The sequence below is a fragment of the Convolutriloba macropyga genome, chromosome 9, assembly GCF_964194025.1.
Source record: "Convolutriloba macropyga chromosome 9, txConMacr16.3, whole genome shotgun sequence".
In the NCBI taxonomy this organism is placed as follows: Eukaryota; Metazoa; Xenacoelomorpha; order Acoela; family Convolutidae; genus Convolutriloba; species Convolutriloba macropyga.
The window spans coordinates 15,034,904-15,054,775 of NC_134476.1; the positions used below are offsets into that span (position 1 = coordinate 15,034,904).

At 39.4% G+C, this 19,872-nt stretch overlaps 1 protein-coding gene across 1 annotated transcript in view; it reads right to left on the reverse strand.

Moving 5' to 3' along the window:
• The window catches only part of LOC142345630 (vacuolar protein sorting-associated protein 33B-like), a 227,883-nt gene that overhangs the window by 152,926 nt on the left and 55,085 nt on the right, over nucleotides 1-19,872 (reverse strand). The gene's annotated exons all lie outside the window — the stretch shown is intronic.

Sequence of the window (19,872 nt, forward strand, 5' to 3'; positions counted from 1 at the left end):
AAGGTGTTTTGTTTGCTATCAAAGAATTTTTTCAAAACAATGTTATAACAGATTTTCAAATATGTATTCTAAGCTGTCAGATTTGAAGCAATTTTGTTTTTAGAAAAAATTCAAAATCAAGAAATCATTTCATGTGATTCTAGCAATAACTTTTGCAATTATTGTTTTACATGGAGTCAAATGTGATGCATAACTGTGTTGCAAATAGTGAAAAATCTTATTTCAATACAATATATCTCCACTATTCGAGCAGATGCAAATTAACAAATTTTTACACCTAGCTAGAGTTGGCAAAAATTTGCATGTTATAATTAGTTTTCGACTTGTTTGACTTGAGGTGTTTAAAACTCCATGATTACAGCCTCTTTAGGCACAATATGACCACTAGGACCATACTCCATAATCATTAAGTTGCTGCGTACTTGATAGATGTATTCCGAAGTGTTGTAGCGATTGTCAAACTTCTTTGGCAATTTTTCACTCTTCTAATGTTGCAGGACTCATTTGCATTGTGAAAAAAAACAAGTTCACCTAGTGTACACAAATAAATAAAAGATTATTTTTTTAGGAACTCAAATCGCAGGCACCTTTTAGAATGTAACGGAAGTCGATAACTAATGCTATAAAGGATGAGTTTTTGCATTTTTTGCACACTCAATTCTCGCAACCATTTCTCTCACAGAATTTAATATTCTTATTGCAACATTGAGAGTTATCTTCGAACGAACATCCTGTTATAGTAATACGCAGAGACTCGCACTAGCTATCTTGTGCCTTTTAAAATATCTTCTTTTTTGTAGATTTTGGGAAATCCTAATTTTCTCACAAAACTGTCGCAATTGAATTGGATACAACTTCAATGTTGTAAATCGGTTACCATAGGATTGTTAGTAGGGTTGCTCGCTTGCAATTGGAATTCATTTGGCAAACCAGACATTTGTCGAACAAAAAAAGGCTTCTTAGAAGTTGAGTGGGCGCAAAACTGATTTTCTGAACATGACCAAATTTATAAAATTGTTTATCGTCCGGTATTTACCTCAGGTTGATCAAACATGGTAGGGAGTAAGTACACACTTAAGACAAGTTCCACCGTTGTCACTTTTGGGGAATTTGTTTTATTGATATTGTAGGGGGGACGTTAAACTTCCAAATAAGGCTGAAGTTCTTGAATTCATAGTTTGACCGATTGATTATTTGGTAGCGTCATAAGTCTGATACTGCTTTTGTTTTAATTTGAATAGCTTGAATAGAAGTCAGCAATGTATAGAGAAGGCGTTCAGGTCATTCAATTGTTCATTTGAAGTCATAGCAAACGTTACATAAGAAGGGCATAACTAATGTGGTTCATAATGCGAAGTGAACAATGTCTTTTGTTTTGATCACTCTTGTACGTTGTTGCATGATAAGTTACTAAGGATTAGAACAACAACATTACTAAAACACTGCCATAACAGCGTTGTAGCTTAGGAGTTGACCTCTAGAGAAATTGTGATAACAAAAACATTGTTGAGAGAGTTGAACTGACTTGATGAATTCAGAACACCGGTTTGAGCGATTGGAAAACAGAACGCCGGTTTGCGCAATTGGAAATCAGACCACTTGAGAACACAGGAGAACCGCAGTTAGACAAAGTGGTTCAATTGAGAGCTTGTAGAATTGAAAGAATAGTAGCTCTTTAGTTGTGAATTTGGCCACAGTGTTAAAGTTGTGAACCATCTTTTATAATAAAACTGGTTGATTTTTGATTTGAATACTTGTTTATTCATTTTATGTTATCTGATTACTCGAATCAATTCATTATTCCACCTATAGTTTCTTACAGCCGACAAGAGCAGAATGGGGATTAAGTAACCCTCCAATAGAAGTCCGAGAGCCATCAACACACCCTTTTCAATTTGTTAGAGTTTTGGGCGCTAGTCGGTCCCCAGCTAGTCAGCCTAAGCAAAGTACAAAATTCTACATTCTTCATCACCATAAAAACCAAAATGTTGATAAAATCTTCTTCACGTATTGAAACGCAGAACTATATCTATAATCGAGAGGGTTCATTTATCTCTAAGGAGTTTTATGCAATTGAAGTGGGTTTCACCGTTATAGGGGGCTACATATAATCTAAGTCCGTTAATCTGTTAGGTTCGTTTGGTGGAATAATTACTTAGAGAATCCTTTTGTGTTGTTAAAAAGAACATACATACCAAGGTGCATCTATTCGTATTATCGGCTGCTAATTTGATCACCACAGTACTGTTATAGATACTTATAAGAACGGTGTTTCCTATAAAATAGGTCTTATAGTTTCTTCTTGTTCTTACGTATACAAGAATGGACAAATTTTTTGAATCCTTAGACGGATACCTTAACAGTAGATGTGACAATCTCTACAAAGTATGGCAATTTTCATTTGAAAAAGAGTGGACGAGAAAATTAATAGGTAATGCAGTCTTCGCGCAATAGAGGAGGTGGAATATTTTAAGAGGCTGTTCATTATACCGGCTCCAATGGGAAGCAAATAGGGACAAATTTTTATTGGACCGATTAGGATCAGACAAAAAAAGGACCAATTAAAAATTATACTTGATAAAAAAAATATTGTGAAGTTGGCTACAGAGTTAAAGTTGTGAACCATTATTTATAATAAATCTCTGGTTGATTTTTTATTTGATTTTGTAACCTTTTACATTTCTTGTTCATCCATTTGATGTTATTTGATTACTGGAATCTATTCATTATTCCAACTAGTTTCCTACCGCCGACATGAGCAACATGTAGACAAAGTAAGTTGGACGTTCGACTTTGCAAATACGAACAACAAGAGTGTAAATGAAAATTGATTTAAGCAACGACAATTGAAGAAGAAAGAGAAACCCATGGACAGAGTCAAGTTGTAGCTTGACGGAGAGGGAGAGAACGAGATAGTGCGAGTGTGCAAATCAGTTTTCAGTTGAGTTGGAGTTCGACTGTGGGTATTGTTAACATTTAGCTGTTCTTGAGATTTGGAGAGTGTGAATTGACTTAGTCAAGAGCGTAAATTGCGTGAGGCTGAGTTTGTGCAGAGAAGAGAGTAGTGTATTAGCTTTCTAAGGCACAGAAATTTACTACAGGGCCTTGGCCAAGATCAAGAAATTTGTGAGGCGAAGTAGAGAGAAGTGAGAGTTTGAGGTGGTCTAAAGAGGGAAAAACTAAGTGAGAGCAAAGTCAGTAAAACTGTCCGTGTTAGTAATTGTTTGTTCTTGAGAGGAAAAAGGCCAGTTCAGAGTATCGAGAGCTTAGAGGAGGAAGTTGGTTAGCTGGTACTTGGCAATTGACAGCTGCCAGGGTAAGGACAGCAAGAGACAGAGAGAGGGAGAGAGAGAAATTTTTCACAGGTTCAATATTTCGTTCAAACTGGAGGAGCACGAGTCAAAAACTTCAACTCTGAGACAGTATCAAGGAGAACAGTTAGGTCTGGGTATGTTGGGAGAAATAATTTGAGAAGAGCAAGTAGGTATCAATTATCAGTACGATCAAAGAACCAGACAGGAACTAATCGTGATTCCTCGTGAGTGGCTCGAGAAAAACATTGCATCTGCGGAGTTTGCAGTCATTTGAAATTTTTGGCGAAGTAATGGGGGATAGTGAGTTAAAGTCACATGTTGAAAAGGAAGAGGAGCAAGTGTAGCGCTGTGAGAGTTTGACGCAGGTTGATAAAGAAGCAAGAAACAGAGAAGACTACAGGAGAAGTGTAGGGAAAAGTTCTTGTCAAAGTTGGAGAACTTGTCAGACTTTAGGGATTCGAGTGCTATGTAGAACGTGCATCAGCGAACGATTAAGGAGATGACTATTTCTTTATGAGTGATTCTGGCTATGAGGGCAGTGAGAATGAGGAAACTGAGCTTCCTCTTGAGTTCTTTGGATTTACTCGAGAGACAAGTTTTAAGGATGTACCTCTCACGGCACCTGAGTTTTTGTCTCCAGTAGGTGTCAGTGAAATTGATATGAGAGAAATTGAGTCCAGTCATAGAATGTTTTGGAAATGCTTAGTTGATGACCATCTTAAAGCTAATTTGATTGAAGAGATTGACACTGTTAATGAGGAAGTCCCATGTACTGTTGAGAGAAGGGGTTGTGTATCTAGTAGAGTTGAAGAGGCGTCTTTTCGAAACGTGAATTAAGTCAAAAGGAAAAGTAATGGTGCAGTTTCTCACGCAAGCGTAAATTGTGGACCCTGGCGATGTATAGACTCGAATACAAATAGAATTGAAGAAATTTTTAGACAGGTTGAGTGGACAACCCGAGTGTCGTAAAAAGGAAACGGCCAAAACTGTGTGCACAAGGGGATACAGTGGTCCAGGAGTTTGAGGCAGAGTTAGAGACCAGTACATGGGCAAATGTGGACTTTCGAAATGATAGAAGCGCAGTCCAGAGTCCCAAACATTTGGATAGACGAGATAAGATTCAAGTTCTGGTGAAGGGTTGGGAAGTAGACTCCAGCTGGGAAACAACAGGGGTTCTTGAAGTTAAGGAATCAAGCCCGTCTAAAGCTGACTATTTTCAAGTCCCTGATAACTGCACTTCAGTGGTTTCAGTGATACATCAAGGGAACAGTTCATGTGAATGCAGATTACAAGTGCTGTCCTTAGCTAGAGATGCTGACTTCGAACGGGAAAATCATCAGAGATTCTTATTGAGGGTTTATTTGTAGCAGTTTCCACCAGAGAGCGGGATCAACTCTCCAGTTTTACAGAAATAATACACGTAATTGAAGTCTGTTCAGTTAATGACACGATGAAACAAGCATTCACAATAAGGGAGTGATAGAGGCTTGTAGGCCTGATTCGAAGGAATGTCAAGAATTACAGAGGAGCTACGATCGTACATTGGGTCTTGAGAACCTGTCTTGCTTAAGTAGGCGGCCTGAGTTTCGAGCCAAACTAGAAAAAAAACTTGTCTAGAGTTGAAAACCCGTAGTCAGAAGAAGAGGCTGGAGGGGACACTGTCCCGATGCAGGAGAGTGATACTGAGCGCAAATCGGACACCCAAGTAATCAAAATTTTCAAGACTACCCCAATTTAAAGGGAAAACCTGAGTTTCATAACTTATCATATCAACTGGAGAACAGCTGTAGTGTCTTTGGTTGATAAAATTTTGAGAACTTTGAAGCAGTTCTTCCTGAAAAGCCAAATAGATTTAAGAGAAGGATTTCATTTCAATGGTCAAATCGAGGACAAAGTGTAGAATATCGGAGGACGGCTAGGCGGAAGAGGGTTGGTTTTTGAAGTTAGTACACAAAATTCTATATGAAGCGGAACGGAAATCTTGAAAGCGGTGTCGGAAGGCGACATCTGAGAGGGAGGAACGGCCGAATGGAGGCCGACTCAAGTCGCAGTGAGCATTCAGTGGAATCACGCAGCTCATGCAGTTGGGATTTCGGATGCAGGGGTTGTGGTCAGGTGCTAGCCGAAGCGCGTAAGTCTTGCAGTTTGCCGGAGGACTTAGCAGCTGATGAGCGAACTAACTGGCAAGGGATTTAAATTAGAAATTTGAGCCATCAGTTAATTCATAGTACTAAATTGATCAAGCCGACAGTTCTAAATAGCGGTAAGAGATCGGAGCACGACTTCATCTTTGCGGTGAGGGATGACAATCAGGACAGAGGGAAGGAGTTCCATTCGTTGGTTTTAATTGCAGTACCTGTTGATCAATACGATGAGTTTGGTACACATCAGAAGGGAGGAGACCAGAAATCAGTCATGTAGTCGGACAGATGTCCGGCTCAACGGTGCTCGGAACATGATATTAGGAAAATCGATGTGGCTTCCGACAATTCAGAAGGAGAGGTGGAGCCGGCTGAAGCTGATGAGGAGATGGTGTTGGAGGAGGAGACTTCCAGATGTGAGGTGGCGGTCCAGTGAGGAGAATGGAGGGTATCCCTTTAGGCATGGAAGAAAGATTTTGAGTGATAAAGTACAGTCGGTTTCATAATCTTCAGTACTATAGGTTCTTATTTTAGTATCTAATCTTGTGCTTCAAATTAGTTTCTGTGTCTGACGACTGGTCGTTAAAGTGCTAATGTTAGTCTGAAATATTTGTTAATGGAGTTAAGTTTGTTTGTGGCGAAGTCATTGCTTGATATTGTTACCCAAACTGTAAATGGTAGAGGTTGCATGGAGTACCAGTGGTGAAACACAAAAACTTGGTTTGTGAATTTTAGGTAGAGAAAGCTTGTTGTATATAAGTAATCTTGAAATAGTTTTTGATAGGTGAGTTGAACCAATTTATAGAATTTCGAGTTACCGGAATTGTTTGAAGGAGAATCTTGGTGAGATGGCCGGGGTATATGATGAATTGATTCGATAATTCAACTAATCAGTTGCGTTGGGGATAAGTAACAGAAAGTGGTTTTTAGTTGTTGCCTTTTCATTAATTGCTATATGTGTTGTATCTATAAATAGAGACAAAAATTTAATTTGCGTAATCCATCTAATAGTTTTTACGTAATTGTTGATTTGAACTCATATTCTCTAAAATAGATAAATGTTCTAGAACATTACGTTGATTTAATAATAATGCTTATTTTAAAATAGCGAGGACTCACAAATTAGTTTATTAGGCCTAGCTTGAGTGAATGAATAAGTTTGTTTGATCTTTTGTGGAACTCATAAAGAAAAAAGAGTCCGTGAAGCAAAACCAATTGATAAGGGAGACTAGTTGTATTAACCACACAAGCAGAACGTTTTTAAGATTAGGGGTGGATAAGATTGAGGTCAAAGCTAGTTTTAGCAACTATTCGGGAGAAAAATAGATTAGAAGGGAGGAGTGTAGAATTTGGAAATTCCTACTTTTCTCACAAAAGTGTCGAAATTGAAATGGATACATTTTCAATGTCGAAAACCGGTTACCATAGGATTGTCAGTAGGGTTGCTCGCTTGCAATTCGATTTCATTTGGCAAACCTGACATTTGTGGACCAAAAAAAGGGTTTCTTAGAAGTTGAGTGGGTGCAAAATTGCTCTTCTGAGGGGACCAATTTATAAAATTGGTTTATCATCCGGTATTTACCTCAGGGTAGTCATACATGGTAGGGAGTAGGTACATACTTAAGACAAGTTCCACCGTGGTCACTTTTGGGGAATTTGTTTTATAGATACCGTAGGGGGGACTTCAAACTTCCAAATAAGGCTGAAGTTCTTGAGTTCATAGTTTGACCGATTGATTATTTGGTGGCGTCATAAGTCTGATACTGTTTTTGTTTTAGTTTGAATAGCTTGAATGGAATTCAGCAAAATAGAGAAGATGTTCAGGTCATTCAATTTTTCATTTAAAGTCATAACAAGCTTTACGTAAGACAGGCATAACTAATGTGGCTCATAATGCGAAGTGAACAAATTCTTTGGTTTTGATCACTCTTGTACCTTGTTGCTTGATAAGTTACTAAGGATTAGGACAACAACATTACTAAAACACTGCCATAACAGCGTTGTAGCTTAGGAGTTGACCTCTAGAGAAATTGTGATAACAAAAACATTGTTGAGAGAGTTGAACTGACTTGATGAGTTCAGAACACCGGTTTGAGCGATTGGAAAATAGAACGCCGGTTTGCGCGATTGGAAATCAGACCACTTGAGAACACAGGAGAAACGCAGTTAGACAAAGTGGTTTAATTGAGAGCTTGTAGAATTGAAAGAATAGTAGCTCTTTAGTTGTGAATTTGGCCACAGTGTTAAAGTTGTGAACCATCTTTTATAATAAAACTGGTTGATTTTTGATTTGAATACTTGTTTATTCATTTGATGTTATCTGATTACTCGAATCAATTCATTATTCCACCTATAGTTTCTTACAGCCGACAAGAGCAGAATGGGGATTAAGTAACCCTCCAATAGAAGTCCGAGAGCCATCAACACACCCTTTTCAATTTGTTAGAGTTTTGGGCGCTAGTCGGTCCCCAGCTAGTCAGCCTAAGCAAAGTACAAAATTCTACATTCTTCATCACCATAAAAACCAAAATGTTGATAAAATCTTCTTCACGTATTGAAACGCAGAACTATATCTATAATCGAGAGGGTTCATTTATCTCTAAGGAGTTTTATGCAATTGAAGTGGGTTTCACCGTTATAGGGGGCTACATATAATCTAAGTCCGTTAATCTGTTAGGTTCGTTTGGTGGAATAATTACTTAGAGAATCCTTTTGTGTTGTTAAAAAGAACATACATACCAAGGTGCATCTATTCGTATTATCGGCTGCTAATTTGATCACCACAGTACTGTTATAGATACTTATAAGAACAGTGTTTCCTATAAAATAGGTCTTATAGTTTCTTCTTGTTCTTACGTATACGAGAATGAACAAATTTTTTGAATCTTAAAACGGATACCTTAACAGTAGATGTGACAATATCAAATAAGTATGGCAAAGTTCATTTGAAAAAGAGTGGAAGAGAAAATTAATAGGTAATGCAATCTTCGCACAATAGAGGAGGTGGAATATTTTAAGAGGATGTTCATTGTACCGGCTCCAATGGGGAGCAAATAGGGACCAGTTTTTATTGGACCGATTAAGGACCAGACAAAAAAAGGACCAATTAAAAAATTATAACGGAGCTCAACTTAATAAGAAAAAGCTCAGAGTGCATTAATTAGATTGATAATTCAAGAAAATAGCAACAAGGTAATGGACGAGAGCCCATTAGTAAGAAAGTTACTGAATGAGAGAATTCCAAGGTCTAATGGTCCAATTCAGTACTGATAAATGCAAAAATAAGTATACTTTTTAACCAGAATCCTCACACACGCACACACACACACACACATACACACACATACATACACACATACACACACACACACATACACACACACATACACACACACACAAACACACACACACACACACACCAAATAGTGTAGGAATGGAAAGTTAAACTTAAGCTTTTTTTCGGAAAAGAACCAAATTAATACTGACCTTGAATTATTCCCAACACAAAAGCGAATTCTAAATTTGAAACTGTACAAAGATAATAATGGTAAAGAAATTTAAACTGATGAGAATGGTTGAATAAGTAAATATTGATTCTGATAAAGATTATATCATGGATTGCACACCAAAATTCTCACCCACGTAATATTGGATTAGAAACCCAAATTAGGGGCCTAAGTTATCCAAGTCATGAATGACCTTCTGAAAACTTTTCCCAAAAAGGTATTTTTCTCACAAAGATTCGGAGCTTTTGGTAAAAATAGGACTAAACTATTATAACCAAACATAGATTAGCAGTATATATACGGCTCAATTTTAGCCAATTTTTGTAACCAAAATCAGTCTGAAAATAGTTATATTGTTGTGATAATCGAAATTTCGGAGTGAGTTAACAGATCTCTGTCGTGGTACTGAACTTGTAATAATTGTTGAAACTAGTATACCCTGGTAATTATACTTTTCGTTAATTTAACTTAGCAAATTTTCAACTACTTTCTCTTTTTGGACCTTTTCTTATAAATTAGTAGAGTTTAAACTGGTATCTAGTAGATATTTGTTAAACACTTTGATACGTGGCACTCATAGGCATTTGTAACTAGTTGTTTTGAAGGAACCATAATCTTGTAATAATTAGGACTGTGTAAAACTTAATCGTTTCTTTCGGTTTTCTGTTAATCAAAAGCGTACTTGTACAACCTTAGTAACTTCACAATACATCTCTAAGGATCTGAAATCATACTCAATCTAGCTTCAATTTATTGGATTTAAATTAGTTTGGTGATTAGTAAAGTAGTGATCAACTAATCAATAATTAGGTTAAGTTAGGTTAACGGACTGGAGGACAGCACCGAGTCCAGGACAACATCAAGACGATTGATTGCTCAGAGTATTAATTGGCCAAGCTCCTTCCAGGAGACCGCATAGTGAAGCCACTCTGAGGGTAGGCCTGCCTGCTCGTAGAAGACTTGTCAAGTTAAGTTAACCCATGTAGTATGGAATGGTGAACCAAGTAGACAATTAAAAAGGTCTGCAGTAACCTGAAGTACCTGATGGGCAATGTCTTAACGTTCTATCAAGTTGGTTAATACTCGTCTGGTTGGGTTGTGGAGTGAACACCGACGAGCTCTTCACGTCATCTACTATTTATTTTAACTATATTGGTTGATCGATTAATTAGAAACTGAATTGAGGACCTGGTATAATTCTCAATCTTAGAGTCACCAATTTATTTCATTTTGTAAAGCATTTCTTAGAAGCTAAAATATCATATAACATAGAAAGGCATTACCAACATATTTTAATAACATTATTATTAGCAATTGACTACAGTTCTATAGCGCCTGAAAATACTTTCTTTAGGACTTGAACGGAGGGCCTGGTATAACCCTTCAGTCTAGTTAAGAGTAGTAGGTTTTGTGAAGTTACTATCCAGTCCAGTAGTTTTCTCTAAGATAGATTCTAGGAACAATTGTGGAATTGTGAATAGGGTAAAACCTCCACCCTAAATATTCAGATTCTATATTGGCGACCACAGAGGGATTCTTCTGATTAGAAGGCGGTTTTGCATTTTCCAAAAAAAACTCAGAATTGAAATTTGAGGGAACCGATGAATTAGATCTTTGGAATACGTTCCAAAGTTAAAACTCATTTATATATTTTTTTGTGTCATTTGGTTTTGCATCGAAAATTACTTCAATTACCAAAAATGAACAACGCACCAAACAGCCAGCAACAGCAACAACAGAACCAGGCAAACAATCAGCAGCAAATAGTCGTAGCACCACCCCTTCTCACACCCCTCCGATACCCCAGCCCTGACTTCGAGAGTTTCGAAAGATGGGTTCCACACTTCGAGTCCATGTCAAACGCCAATAATTGGGATGACCAGAGACAACGCGAGGTCCTGCCCACGTGTTTGAACAGTTATGCGTTAGATGAGTATTACAATCTCCCCAATCATTACTTTCAACAAGTGCAAGGACAACCAGCCCCGACCAAAGCGAGAGTTCTGAACGCTCTTAACAACAGAATCGGCGACTTTCCCAACGCAAGGAGTGCACGCACCGAATTCAAAAATCTTCAACAATTGGAATCAGAGTCAATCCAAGAGTTCTCAAGGCGAGTTCGTAAGTTAGGAGAGGCAGCCAATGCTCATCTTGATGTTGCGGGACGACAGGAAGCTAACAAAGATGCCTTTGTGGACGGACTGTTGGACAGCGAAATCAGATACACACTCCTGAAGGAAGAACCGGGAAGCTTCAATGCAGCTACACAACGGGCCATTGCGCTAGACGCCATCAGTAAAGCGGAATCCAGTCGACTGCGAGGACGAAGAAACCGGCATGTGAGATGGACAAAGGGTGAACAGGATCATGATGAGTCTGTAGCAGCTGACTTTAGAGCACTCAACACCAGTCTGTCATCGGGTTTCAATCAAATGATCGATTTTCAGACCAGAAGCTTCAATAAGATGCTAGAGCAGCAAGAGCGACATACACAGATCATGGAGAAGATTCTTGAGACCCAAACAAGATTTCTATCCGAATCAAGTCAACCCAGATTTCAGCGTAGAAGTCCGGGAAGACCGGAAGGCTTTCGACCCAGAACGTCTGCGATGCAGTGCTATAATTGCCGCGAGTTTGGGCACTTGTCCAATCAGTGCCCACAGAAAGGAACAATACAACCTGGTTTACCCGCAAACTTAGACACCGATAGACAACCAATCGTAAAAAGCATTTTACAGAGAGCGAACCCAGAACATGTGAGCAATATCAACAAAGTTCAAGCCGAAGCAGTCTTTGGACCTACAGTCTACGTGATGGTTGATCTTGACGGACATAAACACAAAGTGTTAGTGGATACTGGCAGCCATGTGAACATTCTATCAGAAAAAGCTTACTCACAGTACGAACAGCGTTCCAAACTAAGACCTTTCCGAGAACAAGTTCTTTCGGCCACCAATGATCCTTTCGAAATACTTGGCGTTTTTACTGGCGAAATAACGTTCGACACCGGGGTTAAAGTGAAAGCCGATCTCCTGGTGATCCCAAACACACACGTGCCTTTGATACTTGGAACCCAGGTGATGGAGGAGAATAAAGTATCAATCGACTTCCATTCTAAGCAGCTCATGATGGAGAAGGAAAACAATGTGGTAAATTTGCAATTTGCCTATAAACCTGAAGTCCCCAGGCACGTACATCTTTGTGAGACGGAAGCAGAATCTGGCCTTGATCAAATTGAAACAACGGAAGAAACACAGCACAGGGCAACTGCAGAAACAAACCTAACCCTATCATGCGATGAAGAGTTGGAACAGATTTGCTCTTTAGCAATTCCAGACAGAAACCAACAAACAGACGACAGAAGAACACTGCTACGAGAGTTCAGAGATGTGTTTGCAATGAACGACAAAGATCTTGGACAGACACACTTGGTTCAGCATGAAAATGACACAGGTGATACGCTGCCCATCAAGCTTGCACCCCATAGACTTGCACCTGGAAAGATCACGGTGGTTAAGAAGGAGATTGAGGACATGTTGGCACGAAACATTATCCGACCATCAAACAGCCCGTACAGTGCACCAATCGTTCTCATTACCAAAAAGGATGGGAGCAATCGAATGTGCACAGACTTCAGACGACTAAACGAAGTAACAAAGAAAGACGCTTTTCCCCTTCCGCGAATTCAACAGATACTGGATCATCTTCACGGAGCAACGATTTTCTCAAGCCTCGACCTAGCCTCTGGATATTGGCAGGTCCCATTAGCTGAGAGTGCCATAACAAAAACTGCGTTCGTCACTCCCGATGGTGGACACTATGAGTACCTCAGACTTCCATTTGGACTTTGCAATGCACCGGGAACCTTCCAGCGACTTATGACAAGCATCTTCAATGAATATCTCTTCTCGTTCGTCCTCATCTTCTTGGACGACGTTCTGGTGTTTAGTAGGAATGTGGAGGAACACGAAAAACACATGCGCCTCGTTTTCCACGCTCTTCGCCAGGCCAATCTTAAACTCAAACCCAAGAAATGCCGCCTCTTTCAAGATTCCGTAACCTATCTGGGATACAAACTGAGCCCAGAGGGAATTGCACCAGATGAAAACAAACTCGTTGCAGTAGGGGACTGGAAACGACCAGAAAACGTTACCGAAGTGAGGTCTTTTATTGGATTTTGCAGTTACTACAGACGGTTCATCAAAGACTTCGCTGGGATAGCGAAACCTCTTAACCAGATAACAAAAAAGAACAGCCGTTTCACTTGGAACCCTGAATGCCATAATGCGTTCGAAAAACTGAAAGCGGCTTTGATTGATAGCTCAGTACTCAAGCATCTGGACTACAACTCTCCTTTTATTGTGGACACGGATGCAAGTGACAACAGTCTTGGGGCAGTACTCTCGAATATTGTCGATGGAGTAGAATACCCAGTGGCTTTCGCAAGCAGAGTTTTGACCCCAGCAGAATGTCGTTACTCAACAACAAAAAGAGAAGCATTAGCAGTCATTCAGGCGATGAAATGGTTCAAGCCTTACATTTGAGGAACTCAATTTGTGCTCAGAACAGATCATGCATCGCTACAGTGGTTATTTAGACAAAACAATGACGGGATGATATTCAGGATGCTACAAAGACTGCAAGAGTTTGATTTTCAAGTAGTACATAGACCAGGAGACAAGCACGGGAATGCAGATGGACTGTCAAGACAGTGCAGCATCACACCTGAGCTAACTGAAGCTGAGAGACTGGATATGTTTGGAAGTTGCCCATCAGCTAACTCTTTGGAAGACGCCCTCGGAAGAATTAACTTAGTTACAGCAGAGGACGCGAACGAACCAATGAGTATCCAATTTCAAAAAGACGTAAACTCACTTAGACTGGCTCAAAGAAACGATCCCTGCTTACGTCTCATCTTGCAATGGGCAAACGCTGAGAAACATCCAGACCAAAATCCGCTGAGAGACTTAAAAATCAAGAAGGCAAACGCAATAGCACAAGGAGAAGATGCAGTAGCGATGTGGGGCCTTTGGGACCAGATGAAACTGACTGATGGCGTGCTGTACAGGAAGTGGCATGTAGAAGGAAGCAATACAACACAAAAACAACTTGTAGTACCGCAGGGACTCAGAGAGACAGTTTTGGAACAACTTCACGATTCAAAACTCAGTGGAGGCCATTTTGCTTTTCAAAAAACCTTGGACAGGGCAAGACAGAGGTTTTGGTGGCCCAATATGAGAAAAGACATTGAACGAAAATGTGAGAACTGCACCCTGTGTCAAGCACGAAGTACCGCTGGAAAGAAAAGAACAGCCCCTCTCCAGGCCATCAACGTTGGGATCCGATTCAGCAAAGTGGCAGCAGATATCCTAGGTCCTGTTACCCGAGCGAAGACAAGCGGTGCAAAATACATACTCGTGTTGACGGACTATTTTACAAAATACGTGGTTTGCGTTCCCTTAGAAAGAACTACGGCCGAAGATGTTGCTAGAGCAATTGTGGAGAAATGGGTTTTGACGTTTGGAGCACCTGATTGCCTACACACCGATCAAGGATCAAACTTCTGCAGCGAACTGCTACTGGAAGTGTGCAAAATTTTTGGAATAGAGAAGACAAGAACATCTCCATATCACCCGCAGGGAAATGGTATGGTAGAACGTCACAACAGAGTTGTTGCGGATGTTATTTCCAAATATTGCGCAAACAATCCAAGTAGCTGGGATCAAATGATTCCCTATCTCAACTTCGTCTATAATACGACCGTACACAAAACAACAAGACAGACTCCATTCTCCCTTGTGTTTGGACAAGAATGCAAATACCCGATTGACTTGCTACTCCCGAAAGCACCTGGTCACGAAATTGCCAAATACGAATTCGCAAGATGGCTCAACAAGCAATTCAGAGAAGCACATATGAATGCTAGAGAGACACTTGGTTACAAGCAAGAAAGACAGAAAGATATGTATCAGAAAAACGTTTTTGGAGAGGAATTGAAGCCGGGAGAGAGAGTCTGGCTTTTTGCATCCCACAAAGCGAAATCAAAAAAATTCTTCCTTCCAAGGGACGGACCGTACAACATCATTGAGAAGACGTCAGAGGTCAATTACAAAATTTCAAAGGATGCGAATGCAAAGAAATGGCAGATAGTCCACTACAATCGATTGAAGCCCGTGAAGGAGGAAGACGAGTTACCCAGAATGGAAACGAGATCATCACATCAGGAGAAATGGCCCAGCCGCCAGAATACAAATGACCAGGAAGTTCCCATTGAAGTAAACAATCAAACTTTCACTCCAGAAGTTATATCAAAACGACCCAAACAAGAGAGTTACTTCAAATGGATGGACGAAGATGAAGATTTTTTCTACGATCTCTTTGCAGAGCGAGAACATTCAACTAAAAGGCCCACTAAGACTAACATAGGAGCAGAACCGAACACTCCGGAACAAGCAACAACCCAAGAGAACCAGTCTCCTTTTGTAACACCAGCCGAAGAGATTGAATCGACTCCACTGCCCCAACGACCACACAAGCCAAAAAATGTCTTGAGGGACCTCAGTGAAATACAGTCAACACCTGCAAGCGCCAAAAGGGAAATGGGCAAACCAAAAACATTTGCAAAACTTTTGGGAACCAAAACTGACGAAACAGTAAACTCCATCGCTAAAACCCGAGAAAGACGCGCAGTGAAATACCCAAAACGATTCGGAATCGACGACGAATAAAAAAAATAATATATATTTATATATATATATATATATATATATATATATATCTTTAAAAAAAAAGAAACTTGATTAGGTTTCTCTATATAGCATTGCCTAAAAAAAATGTAAAGATCAAAAGATGAGCCGAAATTTCTATTAACGACGGGGGCAATCGTAAAACATATTTGAATAGCACCAAATTAAAAAAAAAAAGAACTATCTTGCAAGTTAATGTAACACCGGTATTATGAAAAGAACTAATTAGCTCGAATACATTTCAGGGAATTTGGGGGAATTTTTGTAGAATGTAGCACTCTTTCTAATACAGAAAAAATGCTATCTAGGTTTAGCGCAGTAATTAACCATAGTAGTGTTTAGATGTACAACTTTGTGATATTTATATTAATACTTGCGGTACGACAGCAAACAGCGGAGAGTGCACGAAATACTGCGCATGTTCTCTTCCAACCTCAAACTCCAGTTTCATTGGCTGACTCATATCTGACTGTGGATATCGCAGTCCTACTTCCAAAGCTGTTGAACGTGGATCTCCGACCAATTTATAAATTCTCTTCAAAACTTCAGCAATTGGAACAGAAAACATGGAACAGCTCCCAGTTTTGCAACAACCCAGAAATAAGCGCACTATTACAGCACCACTTTGACGGAATAATCTCATCTATTCAGACAGAATACGAAAGAGCAGAGAAAGAAAGGACAAAGCTTGTCAAAGAAGTAGCATCGTTTGTAAACCAGACTATCACTCTTCAGCGACAGAGACGATCACCACTGCTGTTTGCAATGGGAGCTGCGACGGCTATAACTTTGGAACCCTTACTGGAAAAGAGCAGGCTACTCTCAATTTTTGGTCTGTGTTAAAGCTCCAAGCGAAAGATGGAACAACTGGAAGGACGGTTGCACTATTTGGAATCAAGAATGGTTCACCTGCACAACGAAGAAAAAGAGTCTGTTCAGGTCATGGCCAGCAGTAGTTTGAAGCTTCATGAAGACACACGAAAAGTGCTAAACTATTCAAATGATAACTTTGAGATTCTGCAAACAAACCTGGAGATGCTTCAAAAAACAATGGAAGAAAAACAACAAGCCCAAGCCTGTGATCATCGAAGGTCTGACGTTTTTATGTATGCCTTTTGCGCCCAAAGTGCAATTAACAACGTATCGTGGACTCTCAATGCTATGCACAGTGAGTTCCAAGTACAAACACTATATTTGACGGAACAGAGAAACATGTTTATTACAAGCATTGGAGTGCTATCCAAAGGAACACTGCCAACCGCACTAGTACCCTACGAGGATTTACGGAAAATAATTACAAATCTGAAGCTGGGAGACAAAAAGTGTTCAATCCCATACGACCACTCAAGTTTACTTTACAGCCTGCCCTTAGTGAGAAATGTTTTTTCCAATCCACACGGACTGTTAATCACAATGGAGGTGCCAGTGTACAGTGGTGAACCAATCCACGATGCCTACAAAGCAATCCCTCTGCCGCAACCAATCAAGAACACAACAACGGCCGCAACTCTAAAATTAGAAAGGAGCTATTTGATCGTATCAAGGCGAGAAGAAAGCTATGCCGAAATGAAGAGTGAGGAATATCTGTCTTGTTGGGGGACACAATTGCTTAGACTTTGCACTAAGCCAGTAGCGTTAGTGAGCACGCAAGATCAACTCTGCTTGACTTCACTCCTATACAATCACGAGGTGGCTGCTTTGAAGACTTGCACACGAGAAGTAACCGAATTGCCAATTTTACCGACAGCAATCTACCTTGGGAACTCTATGTACCTCCTCAACGCGGCAGACGATCAACAATTTCTTTATAACATAACGTACAGTGGGGGCAGAAAGTTTTCAAACCGTGTACCAGCCTGTAAAAGTTGCCTAGTGCAGCCCCCCTGCAATGGAAAACTGGTTCACCCGCAGAATGGACTGGTCATGTTGCCCGATCCAGCATATTGTCTTCAACACAGTGGACTAATAACAACAATCACAACTCCCGAACTACTGGATACCGCTTTCGACATCCCGAGCTTTCCAGCGGTCATCCCTACAGAAGAGAGTCGGAACTTGATCTTGCATAGGATCAGATCGGCACTCAAGGATGTCCCTACGCTTGATGTCACGCCTGAATTAGTCAGTGAGATGGTAGACAAAATCCATCAACAACTTTCTGACGAAAACAACTTCAAATCCTTTGGCCATGGGTCAACACTGCATACATTTAAAGAGCTGGCTGGTCTGCTTGGTTTCTCTTTATGGTGTCTTGCTTTTGTCCTTCTGGCTGTCTGGACAGGGAAGAAGTGTTACCAGTCCAAGAACACTACGAAACATATTCATAATTTGCCCAACGATGATCAACGAGATATCGGAACTGACATGCAGTTTGAGGAGAGATTAAACTTAGTTGAGAGAATGCGAAATGAGGAGACAAGCGCTGATTAAAAGAAAAAAAAACTGTCGTACCAAAATATGGTGATGGTGCTTTTATATACTTATACTCTAATTTCACTTTATTGTACTATTCAGGAAAATAGTTTAGTCCGGATGTGTGGGATGTAGGAATGGAAAGTTAAACTTAAGCTTTTTTTCGGAAAAGAACCAAATTAATACTGACCTTGAATTATTCCCAACACAAAAGCGAATTCTAAATTTGAAACCGTACAAAGATAATATTGGTAAAGAAATTTAAACTGATGAGAATGGTTGAATAAGTAAATATTGATTCTGATAAAGATTATATCATGGATTGAACACCAAAATTCTCACCCACGTAATATTGGATTAGAAACCCAAATTAGGGGCCTAAGTTATCAAAGTCATGAATGACCTTCTGAAAACTTTTCCCAAAAAGGTATTTTTCTCACAAAGAGTCGGAACATTTGGTAAAAATAGGACTAAACTATCATAACCAAACACAGATTAGCAGTATATATACGGCTCAATTTTAGCCAATTTTTGTAACCAAAATCAGTCTGAAAATAGTTATATTGTCGTGATAACCGAAATTTCGGAGTGAGTTAACAGATCTCTGTCGTGGTACTGAACTTGTAATAATTATTGAAACTAGTATACCCTGGTAATTATACTTTTCGTTAATTTAACTTAGCAAATTTTCAACTACTTTCTCTTTTTGGACCTTTTCTTATAAATTAGTAATTAGTAGAGTTTAAACTGGTATCTAGTAGATATTTGTTAAATACTTTGATACGTGGCACTCATAGGCAGTTGTAACTAGTTGTTTTGAAGGAACCATAGTCTTGTAATCATTAGGACTGGGTAAAACTTAATCGTTTCTTTCGGTTTTCTGTTAATCAAAAGCGTACTTGTACAACTTTAGTAACTTCACAATACATCTCTAAGGATCTGAAATCATACTCAATCTAGCTTCAATTTATTGGATTTAAATTAGTTTGGTGACTAGTAAAGTAGTGATCAACCAATCAATAATTAGGTTAAGTTAGGTTAACGGACTGGAGGACAGCACCGAGTCCAGGACAACATCAAGACGATTGATTTCTCAGAGTATTAATCGGCCAAGCTCCTTCCTGGAGACCGCATAGTGAAGCCACTCTGAGGGTAGGCCTGCCTGCTCGTAGAAGACTTGGCAAGTTAAGTTAACCCATGTAGTATGGAATGGTGAACCAAGTAGACAATTAAAACGGTCTGCAGTAACCTGAAGTACCTGATGGGCAATGTCTTAACGTTCTATCAAGTTGGTTTATACTCGTCTGGTTGGGTTGTGGAGTGAACACCGACGAGCTCTTCACATCATCTACTATTTGTTTTAAGTATATTGGTTGATCGATTAATTAGAAAGTGAATTGAGGACCTGGTTTAATTCTCAATCTTAGAGTCACCAATTTATTTCATTTTGTAAAGCATTTCTTAGAAGCTGAAATATCATATAACATAGAAAGGCATTACCAACCTATTTTAATAACATGATTATTAGCAATTGACTACAGTTCTATAGCGCCTGAAAATACTTTCTTTAGGACTTGAACGGAGGGCCTGGTATAACCCTTCAGTCTAGTTAAGAGTAGTAGGTTTTGTGAAGTTACTATCCAGTCCAGTAGTTTTCTCTAAGATAGATTCTAGGAACAATTGTGGAATTGTGAAAAGGGTAAAACCTCCACCCTAAATATTCAGATTCTATAGAATTTTGATGCAATTTTTA